We start from the raw sequence: 9,510 nt of genomic DNA, 5'->3' as shown, positions 1-9,510 counted from the left end.
TAATAATAATAATAATAATGGAAATAATAATAATAATAATAATGGAAACAATAATAATAATAATAATGGAAATAATAATAGAAATAATAATAATAATAATAATAATAATAATAATAGAAATAATAATAATAATAATAATAATAATAATAATAATAATAGATTAAAGGAAAAATAGTTATTGTATAAGAATCACTAAGGGGCTATTACATTCGGATGTGGCATGCCCGGCCGGATGGTTAAGCTTGTGACACTGTATGTGGGGAACCCTAGTTCGAACCCCACCCAAGTTTTTTTAGTCCAGTTTTTTTAGCCCCGTCTTTTTTTTTGTTCCGTTTAATAAAGCTTCATCTTAGGGCAAAAACGCGATTTCCTGCTCCAGTGCTCCCGACTTCTCCTCCTTTCTTCTCCCTTTTCCGCCGTCTCCTCCATTTTTCCCGTCCTCTGCTCCTCAAACGCGACCACCGCTCGTCCGGTCGATTTGTTGCCTCCATCTGCGAAGAACAGTCGCCGCCGCAGGGAGACGAAGTCGAAGACGCAGACGACCACATCCCCTTGTTCGACGAAGACGCAGCTGCGTTCGTCGACCCTCCTTCTCCGTTTTTCCAACCGGCAGTCCTGGTCGCCGTCTCCATCTGCCCTCCCCATCTCGTCGGCGCATCTGCCCTCCTAATCTCACCACCTCCTTGCTCGATTTCTTCCCCAAGATAGGTAAAACCCATTTTTTTATATTACTTCATGTATACACCTTTAGATGCTTAATTCATTGATAATGTTGATTTGCTTTGTTGAATGTGAGGTTTTAGATTATATTTTAGGTCGAATTTGAGGTTTTAGGTTAAATTTTGGTTGAATTTATTAAAATTCTGGTAACTAGTGAAGCTGATCATGGCTTGGTTAAATTCATTAGGTTAAAATTTGGTTGAATTTAGCTTAATTCATTGGTTAAAATTTTCATTTTTTTAGAGCTGAGCAAACCACCTCGTTGTCTTTCCTTGGCCCATCCCATTGCAGAAAATTGATGTTCTGTTACTAATATTTGTTTTTTATTTGTTACAGATGTTCTGTTATTGACCACTACACAATCTATGTTTGAAGTTCAATTAAACGGTTAGCTTTGGCCATTCTTCCTCTACTAGGTAAGCCTTAATCACATTAAGGTAAACTGACGACTCTTTGTTTAACATCCTTTTTTAGCTAGCATGTTACATGGTTTTTTGTTCGTGGCATTATTGAATACAAATTTAGAATAATTAGGGTATATATGTTTTGAAAAAGTAGCCATTAGGGGCATTCCAACTGATATTAAATTTTTGATGCTGTATAATGACAGTAATCTATGAATAATTAATAAACAATGAATAAAAGTAGGTTGTTATTTTGGCAGGTTCTTCCTTTAGCCCGTGAGTTTTTGCAGCTGCTTCTTCGTGCTAAACTAATGTTCTTTTATTTTGAAGGTGAGTATACAATGGTTCATTATTTTTTACAATAGTTTATTATTTTTTTACAATCTACCAAGCAATTTTATTATAAATTTATTGCAGGTTTATATTAACATATATTAAAGCATGCAACAAGCATTCTATGAATCAAAGACTGAGGTATATCTTAACATTCTCTTAAATAAATTAAAAACTTCAAGTACTAATATTCTTGGATTCTATAATATGCACATATCAGAAACTTTGCATGTTCCCATTGGTTGTATATATGATTATGTTATTTAATCTTTTAATTATATGTCCAAGTTGTATAATAATAGTGTTTAATATCTCACATATTATACCACTACAATTCATATATGTTTCAATCATAAAACATCATAGTAACATCTATTGTAGATTATACTTTTTCATTTATTGGTATATACTGATACCTTTTGAAATGCTTCGCAGAGATCCACGAAGGGAATGCACTCTCTCAACAGACGAGTTGATGTAAGCAGATTCCAAAGCTGTCAAGATTAAACGGGAACTGTTAAGACTAAGTACCTCAGCAACAACCTCTTCAGTGAGAGAAGAGTTAAGTAGAATAACAGCCCGTTTTAGAACATTATATTAATTATAACATTATATAAATGTTGGTGCATCTATGCTAATAAATTCACGTTTTTATGTTGTTTCTTTTACCTAGTTTGGCACAATTGTGAGTTGAATGTGGTATTTGACAAAAAATTAGAAATTTTTAAAATTTTAAATATATATTTTTTTTAAATAAAACAAAGTTAGCTACGGAATAGCTACGGATTTCCGTAGCTATTTATTTCCGTAACTATTCCGTAGCTATCCACTTCCGTAGCTATTTGGTTCCGTAGCTATTCCGTAGCTATTTAATTCTGTAGCTATTCTGTAGGAAATCCGTAGCTATTTATTTCCGTAGCTATTCCGTAGCTATGGTAGCTACGGAAAATTTCGTAGCTATTCTGTAGCGATTCCGTAGCTAATCCATAGCTATAATTTTCCCACGGGCCATTATGCTACAGACATTTTTCCGTAGCAATTCCGTAGCTATCCGCTTATAGCTACGGAATAGCTACGGATTGTGCTGTAGCTATTGCACCAGTTTTCTAGTAGTGACAAGAATATCTGCTCCGGCCCATTTTGAAGAGAACCGGTGGAGCTTATCAACCCTAATGGCTCGCAGGATTTCTTCCGACGAATTTTCCGGTGGGTCATCGATGACTACCAGGAAAGGGACTCGGTAATACTCGATGGTTAAATTGTAGTCATGAAATCTGATTGAAAGGAAGCCTTTGTGTTTGGTTATGGGGTTTCCATGCTCTTCGTATATTGTGGAAAGGTTTGAGACTCCATGAGAAAGCATGCATAGTAGAGACTCCCATTGGTTTCTTCCGATGGAGTCTCCGGCGAAGACTATCCGTCCATTTCTGCTTCTTTCAAGAAAATCTCTCGCATCAAATCTGTTCCCACAGGCATTACGATATTAGTTTCAATTCGTTTCTACAATCGGTATGAATGTTCAAACACATACTATCTACTTTTGGACATATATAGAATCCGAAGACACGACATACGATTGAATGCGATAAAATGATTCATTAATCATAAGATTCGATCAAAATGCAAGATTTCAAAAGGGAACAGTAAGTTTGTCGAGGGATTAGTCTTTTGCCATGGTTGGTCGATAGTTCACTGTTCAAGTCACTAGTCTACTGAAAAAGTTCTTCGTTTTGCGAGCGAAAATTCCCTTGAAAAATGTATTTGGTCGGCGAAAAATCTTATCCTAAGTAAGATCCACAGCAAGTATGCTTTTCTTTACCACATAGTTCCAGGAATATGAAAATAATAACGAGAAAAGAACAAATGGATACAATTAAAATCATTAGGCTTCAGAGCTAGAGTAAAGGTTTCATATAAGTTTGTACAGTTTTGATTGAATCGAGATAATATATATAAATGGAAAAAAAACTATATTCATAACGTGCGATGTATGCATTTAGTTATGAGCATTAACTCTTCATCCATGGAAACTAACAATCGCTACCTCGAAATTCATATTTTATACCAAATAAAACTTTAAAACAATAAAAAAAGCCATGCATGCAGTTTAATATTGCTTAATCTACGAGTTGAAAACTCTAAACAACACCCATACCTGGGTAGATCGCACCCATGCGGTTGCCATCGCCAATTGACATACCCAACATCCCGGCGGCCATTGCGATGGCACCGGAATCCCGGATCAAGAAAAGGACAATCTTCGTTGTACTTTTGGTTAGGGTAAGTTTCATCCCAAACCCATTTCCCAAACGAATAATCGCAGGTGTTTGTGGATCCTGGAAGTTGGGTGTCGGGTAGGTTTTTGGAGAAGCTAAAAGGAAGAAGAAGATGAGGGTAGAAAGGGGTTAGGAGGTTGCAGAAAACAATGGAGGATATGATAAGAGAGATGAAGAGAATGAGTGCATAGGCCACGTCTTTTTTAGTGGGAACGGGTAGAATGAAAAAATGGGGTAGCTTTTGGGGTTGAGTTTCCTGACGAAGATCCATTAGAAGAGGAGGATTGGTTGAATGAGGGAAATATTAGGTTTTCTTTTTGTTAATTTTAAAGGGCTATTAATCGGTAGGGGGGAGAGAGACATAGAGATTTGAGTAATGATGTTAGTTTTGCATTTATTGGAGATAATTTGCATCTAGGCCCTTTTATATTCTTACGTATTAAAATGATGCCTAAAACTTGTAAAAAGTTCATGAGTTAGAGTGGTAACGAACAATGAATTATGAATTTGATTTATTAATACCTTGTGGTTAATGATACTTACCGATAGAACGTTATGTCATATCTAATTGTTCTTATTGATTTTATCTTTCCAAGTCTTTTTGTCGTAACAAATAGAACAATTCGTAGCCCGCTGGGATCATCTATTCGCTAGAAAAGAAAAGAAAAGAAAAGAAAAGGAGGGAGTTCCTATGGGGTAGTTTGAATGACAAGGAAAAAATGTGGCTTGGAGCAAAGTTACTGCCCTAAAGAAATGGATGGGCTTGAACTTGGTTCATTGAAAGCTCTCAACACATAGAAATAGAGTATGCAATCACACAATTCAATCTCAATTTAGTTACCGTTGCATTATGGATTCACAAATACAGTTATTGCTTTAGTTTGCTCAATGGTTTGACTCACCTACATATATATTCGTTTGTTATAAAGTGAAGGAGTCTATGGTATCACATGTACTAATCTTAAAATAGATAAATCACTTCAAGTATATCAATACTTAACATTTTTGTCCAACTTGGCTATGTCAAAATCACATCTTAATGTTAATAGTATATGGGAAATGTACATGATGTACATCAAATTCTACGTAATACTGTGAATTTGCTATTATCATAATCCTAAACTCTGAACCTGGGTTCATATCTTCCACATATGAACCATCCGTGGTGAAGAGCCATAAGATGAACCACATCATACCTGAATTCGAGCCATCAAGAAGAAACTTTTAAACCCATACATGCATCTGATCATACGTCTTCACTTATCTTCATCATGTGCTTTTTTTTTTATATTTTGATTTTAGCATGAATAGTTAGCCATTCTAACTATTCGGTCGACCTTAGACCTATAAATTTGAATACTCACAATTTCCTTACAAGAAAGAATCTTTGTTCATATGGAAATGAATTGCTGCATTTTGTCAAGTGAGAAAGTTTATGATGGGTTTTCCAAAAGCAATATTACTTTGAAAAATATTTCCACCAACACTAGGTTTTTATATTTAATAAACTTATTACTCCACTTTTATAAATCTTGGTTAGACCAGCGAGTTAATCCAACCAAATAAAGTGACATGATTTTCCTCAATGTTCTCGAAAATAGATATTCTTGTAGTTGTGTTGTGTGCTTGTGTGAAATATAAATGGATTTTTCATGGCACACATCTCGCGCATGATACCTTACTTGGTTAGTCAAACATTAGAATCAAATTGTTTTGGTCTATCATCAAAACAAAACTAATTTTATGTTGATGGTGAAATTGAGTTTTTATTTGTTTTGTAATACTGTTGAGAACCATGGAATTGCTCTATCCTAATAATGGGGGTGCAATTATGTATTCATATTCCAAATACAAGACTGAGGAATGTTAAAAATAATTATTAAATTCGACTATTGTATTTGAAACACTAGAATTTAATTACTTGTATTGTTTGTTATCATAGGTTTACACCATGAAAAAAGGAAGAGTATAAATATTACATATCAATTTCTCAAGGTAAATGGAGTATCTAAGTCATAATTTCTTACAAAAGGTAAGATACAAAAGATCAGAGATACGATCTTCTCGTTGAATGTTCTTCATCAAATCTATGGATGTCTATTCCATGGCTTGTTTTAGCATTTTACTATATATTTTTGTTTGCTAGTAAGATGTAGTATTTTGTTAGTTTGTATGTTTATGTGTATATAAATGCATCAAATTATATAAGTTTATGATAGACTGAGGATAAGCTATTTGTCTTATATCAAGAGATATAGGATATTCTTGATTTTATAACAAGTAATAGTTCAATGTTTTTTTTTTCAATTCCAATGATAAGTTGGAGTAAAGAATGTATTCATGCTTATCACTAGAAATGAGTTTTTGTAGGCTTATATGCATTTTTATGTTATCCCACATCGGCAGAGGATAGAAAGTAATAAAGAGACGAGGTGTATAAAATAGAAGCTAGGCATACGAATTACTTACTTACCTGGATGGGGTCAATGGTTGGTCAAGATGGACCATGGCCTAGAGTAGTGACTTTCATTGCACTTTGAAAGGGTGCTGCTTTAAGGTCCGCCCAAGTGGTCGAGCCTACATCATAATTTGTGACAGAGAGGGCTTGTGTTTGCGCAGCCCCTACCAAATATTTAAGTTCAAATTTTTTGTTTTCTTTATTTTGTAATGAACAAAATAAGTATACATTGCTAACAGCATTATCTTCTTGATTCTAGTTGATAATATATGTTTTATTAATTTGAATTGATGTAATCAACGACCTTATAATACAAATTATGATAGTCTTTAATCACATTTTGATGTGCAGGAGTAGGACTCTGGCAAAAAATGTTCCATATAATCCATCAACATAATTTTTCTATTAGATAGGACTTAGGAGGGTTGAGACTGGTGGGCTAACATGTAGTTTTAAGTAAGTGCTATGTATCAATTTATATTAAAAATAAATTATGTAATGAAGTGAATTATAATTTGTACAGCCGTACTTGGAACTTGGAACGAATATGAAGTAACTACCAATCCTTTTTTCTCTTTTGAGTTGCTTTGTTGGATCCACAGAAGGAAGAAGACGAGAACGCTTGGAACAAATTATTTGATATATCAAAGATGATGCTCATGAAACAAGGGTTTAAAAGAAAACGAAAAAAACTATACATCCTAATTTTAAGCAACTATCCAAAGAAACAGGAATTCAGGAGGGATGAAGACTACTAGACAGCAACGCCCCTTTGATTTATCCAACAATCCTTGGGCTAATTCTGGTAGCGGGCTGGCAATATCTGGTTCCTTTTGGGCCGGCTCTCAACAACTTGGCATGCTTGAGTGTCGATGTCCACAACATTGTATTACCCTTCGACTATGACCTTGTCCTCGGGTAGCTAGCAATACTAAGAAAAGGATAGTTGCGATGCATTGTTGCAAGATTCACCCATGTTACCATGTAGCTTCGGCATTAGTGGTACCCCAGCACTACAACAAAAGACACCATGTAGCTTCATCATCAGTGGTACCAATACTACAAGAAAAGACCCCTATACCGACGACATCTATGCCTATGACACATGTCGCTACAACGTATGCTATACCGACGACATGTTGTCGGTATAGGGTTGACCAAATTTGTTTGGGTATCTGGGTATCTGTGCCGATGACATGTCGCTGTCATAGCTTAGGCGGGAATGAAAAGGGTTACACGGTTTTCTCATGTCGTCGGCATAGGTTACGGAAAATATAATTTATATTTATCTATAATTCATGTTTGCAGAAAAGAAAAAGACGTTTGTTGAAAGCTATCCCAACGGCATGTTGTCAATTCCGACGACTTGTTGTCGGAACAAATATTTATTTATTTATTTGCAAGTAGGATATGGCGCCGTTTACTTTAACCTAGTAACGACGATATGTCGCCAACATAGGGTTTAATCTCAAGTAATAGGTCAGTTGAACCTCATTTGCAGCTGCACATCCACACTCATTCTCTCTCGATCTCTCCACCATGGATTCTACACCGACGACCCTTCGAACACTCTCCTTCACTACCAACCACAAGTAACTTCTATGTCACTTCTATTTTCTAATTTCATTTTTTTCCGGTTCGATTTTGAGATTTTCATGTTTTTTTGCTTTATTTCCCGATAAGGCAGTCACCGGAGGACCATCGACGACGACATCGAGTTCCAACCACTCTCCTTCATCGTCGACCACAAGTAGTTTTTTGTGATTTTTCAAGTTTATTTATTTATTTATTTTTTTATTTGGGGTTTTTTCAGTGACCACCGGCCAGCACCAGAGGACCACCGTCTACAACCCGCCACTGAATTTCGGGCACCATAACAGGAAGAATAGGTAAGGTTTATAGCTTTTTATTTTAGTTTTGTCTTTGATTAGGTGATGTTTTTATGTATTTAGAATCTTTGATTATGTAATTGTTGATGATGACCGGTTATTTTGGATGTATAAAATATATAATATGTAAGATTGTGTTAGTTGTTTAGGTTTACTAGTTTGAGTACATATAAGATGAAGTGGAAAAGTGCTTAATTGATTAGTGTTTAAAGTGTTTCTATTTAATTTCATGATAAGTGCTTAGTGATTAATTGATAAAGTGTTAAATTGATTAAGTGCTTAATTGATAAGTTCTTAACGTGTTTCTATTTTCATGATAAGTACTTAATTTATTTTGTAAGTGAATGCTTAATGAATAGTTGTTATTGGTTTGTATTGTAAAATGCTTAATAGGTAAGTGTTTAATATGTTTTTATTTTCACGATAATATGGTTTGCAAGTGCTTAATATTTTTAATGACTTAATTGTAATCATTATGAATTTAGCTTAATTAGGTAATATGATTAATTAAAGTACAATGTTGTAATTGAAACAAAACAAAAGTAAATTGTTACAATAGAAAAAAATAAATATATATATTTAAAGTACAATGCTATAATAGGAAAAAACAAAAATAATATAAATATAAAAAAGAAGTGAAAATAGAATACTTTATCAAACTAACTAATAAAAGCATGTTGCAATTAAAGAGCCTAACTACAAAGGTTATTAATTGAAACATACTTTTATTAGTTTGCTTATTAAATCATTCTATTTTCACTTATTTTTCATATTTATAATAGAAAAAAACAAAAAAAGTATTTAAAATACAATGTTATTATGTATAATCTAATAAAAATACATTGCTATTAAAGAAACCTAACTGCAAAGGTATGACTATAATTAACAAAAAGATGAAATTAATAAGAAATTAAAATTAAACGGTACATTATTTAAACCATAATATTATGTATTATAATAGTAAAAGTACGATGCTATAACAGAAAATAAACAAAAGTTTGATGCTTTAATTAACAGTACGAAAAGACGTTGAATCATTGATTTTAAGTTTAAGTCTCTTATGTATAATCATCAAGAGCCTAGAAATATCCGCCCAAAAATTGATTTAGAGATTAATTTTGGGATGCCCCCATTTATGGATTGTTTTTTGACTGTTTTATCTCATTTAGGATGTGAATGTGTATTGCATGATTGTTTGTTTAAGAAAAAGTTGGTTGTCATTTTTTCTTTGTTGCTTAGGTATAGATTTATTTATATACTTGGGAGCTAAGGGTAAATGTTACCGAATTTTTCTCAAACAAATATCAAGTAATATACATTCACATATGAGAAAAGGTATTCAAAAACAAGGTTTAGAAGCCTACCCTTGCAAATACTCTCTCAATTCCATCCAACTTTTACTTCTCAAGTACATATTTCTTTATATACTT

At 33.6% G+C, this 9,510-nt stretch overlaps 1 long non-coding RNA gene and 1 other non-coding gene across 2 annotated transcripts; both read left to right on the top strand.

Moving 5' to 3' along the window:
- The first annotated feature begins 665 nt into the window (after nucleotides 1–665).
- On the top strand, nucleotides 666–1,570 carry LOC145159707 (uncharacterized). Its single transcript, XR_013737860.1, has 4 exons — nucleotides 666–708; nucleotides 1,057–1,136; nucleotides 1,385–1,454; nucleotides 1,542–1,570. It is a non-coding gene; the product is annotated as an uncharacterized LOC145159707 (long non-coding RNA).
- Nucleotides 1,571–6,198: 4,628 nt separating this feature from the next.
- Nucleotides 6,199–6,359, top strand: LOC145161875 (U1 spliceosomal RNA). The gene has a single exon (XR_013738738.1). It is a non-coding gene; the product is annotated as a U1 spliceosomal RNA (small nuclear RNA).
- Nucleotides 6,360–9,510: the final 3,151 nt, after the last annotated feature.

Source organism: Lactuca virosa, chromosome 2 (genome assembly GCF_052849685.1).
Source record: "Lactuca virosa cultivar CGN04683 chromosome 2, Lactuca_virosa_CGN04683_v6, whole genome shotgun sequence".
In the NCBI taxonomy this organism is placed as follows: domain Eukaryota; kingdom Viridiplantae; phylum Streptophyta; class Magnoliopsida; order Asterales; family Asteraceae; genus Lactuca; species Lactuca virosa.
This window is presented reverse-complemented; position numbering and strand designations above follow the sequence as displayed.